At 45.5% G+C, this 1,886-nt stretch overlaps 1 pseudogene; it reads right to left on the reverse strand.

Moving 5' to 3' along the window:
* Positions 1-595: 595 nt before the first annotated feature.
* Positions 596-1,488, reverse strand: LOC137220665 (CCAAT/enhancer-binding protein gamma-like; annotated as a pseudogene).
* Positions 1,489-1,886: the final 398 nt, after the last annotated feature.

The following is a 1,886-nucleotide window of genomic DNA, read 5'->3' on the forward strand; positions in this document are numbered from 1 at the left end:
TTAAAAATCATAGCCTGATGTTAGCCATATAAATCCAGCACACAACTGAGGGAAGTTACATTCTTTGGCTGAAAATATGCTCGTTGCTCTGATTGAATTTGAGTACCTTTAAAAGAAAATTTATATTTTTGGTGATGGTTAGAGCAAGTCTGATTGATTGGCCAAGTGAGGGAGTCCCAGGAAAGAAATACATTTGGTTTGTAAGCAAAAGTGTGAGCAATTATCAAAGTAATTGGTATACAGGCCTGATCCATCATCTTAGGTAAGCTGTCTACTTCAGATATAGTCTTCTTCTCGTCCTGGTCTTGTAGTTTCTCCCCTGTTTAAGCATCGCTTTTAAGATGATTTTGAGGTCAGCAGTCCTCTCCATAGGCCAGTCCAATGCAAGGGGTCAACTTCCTTAGTTTTACTGTGCATGAGCTGGTTCAAAGTACCTGATAAGGGTCCTTCCCATTTAGGTTGGAGATAGTCCTTTAAATGATGTCTTTTCCAGTATGCATAATCTCCTGGTTGCAGTCATGGGGGCATTTTTTTTTTTTTTTTTCCCTTGGGAAGTCAGGATTTATTAAAAGCTTCAAGCTCCAGGGCATTTTTTTTTTTTTTTTTTACCAAATACCTTTAAAAATGTTTTTTTATCCCCACAAAAATCCTTATCATTTAAAACCAGATATTCAAATTACATGGCTAACATTTTTAGCTAATCAATTCTTCAGCACTGATCCTAGAAAACAGCCTTCAGTGGATCTTTGAATAATGGAGATTCAGCCACTGATACGAGTGGTGTAGGTGGTGACACGTTTAACGTTCAAGCCACAAGCTGTGACGTTTGGAAGGGGTGAGGTCTACTGTCCTGCATTATCAGAATTTGTCATATTTTCAGTGCTACTGGGTTGCACGTTATCTGCGAGGTTTTGTGCATGCTCAAGAAATAAATCTTTCAGTACACTTAATTCCTTAGCAATTTACTTTTTGCTTCCAACCGTTCATTCTCTTCCTTGAGCTGATTCACTCTCTGCAGTGTATCCTGCGCTTTCAGCTGGCTTTTCAACAGGCTCTTTTTCACCGCCATGCTGTTCCTCTCTCTGCGCTGACGTCACGGTAGCGATCCACGGGCAAACTCTTTTTGCTCTGCTTGCTTGGAGGCACAGCTCTGCCTCCGCCCCCAGGGCCAGCGGGCCCCAGCTGAGGAACCTGCTGTAAACCGCTGCCATGAGCCTGAGTATGAATGACACTTACTCCATTCACGCCCGGGGTACTGTTCTGCTGCGATACCTTGCTCATTTGGGCACGCTCCCTCGACAACACAGAACTAGTAGAAATGAGGACAAGGTGATCAATGGTTTCCACACTAAACTGCCAAAAAATCAGCACATGTACCTGAACCCCTGAGGGCACTGCCCATCTGCGTTGGAAGAACAGATTCTCCTTCCCCTCAAACATGCATTTCCATCCTCTCCATCTAGACACCTCTGCTGACAATTTTCCTTACTGTGTTCCCTCCAAGCATGCTAACGAAGCACTTTATTTTTTGCCCTCCTCTGTTCTGTTCAACTCATGGTTGCTGCACGTTCCTCCAACCCGTGTTCAACAGTCCTCCAGCCCGCCAGCCCCCAAGCTGCCTCCACTCCAAGCGGCCCCCGCGGCGCAGCCCGACCCAACCCAGGCCTCGCAGCCCGCGAGTCAGCAAGGAGTGATGGTTATGAAACAGGCAGCCTTTGCCGGTTCCGCAGCCGCCACCCGCTTCGCCTCCCCGCCGGGGCCGTGTGTGCGCCAGGGGCATCTTATCTTCATCCAAAGATAGATTACTGAGGTAAACTTCAGAAGCAAACTTAGAGTGTCCTTAAAATAATTCAATTAAACTTTACAATAATGTAACAGCAAGGAGC

This window comes from Pseudorca crassidens, chromosome 3, assembly GCF_039906515.1.
Source record: "Pseudorca crassidens isolate mPseCra1 chromosome 3, mPseCra1.hap1, whole genome shotgun sequence".
In the NCBI taxonomy this organism is placed as follows: domain Eukaryota; kingdom Metazoa; phylum Chordata; class Mammalia; order Artiodactyla; family Delphinidae; genus Pseudorca; species Pseudorca crassidens.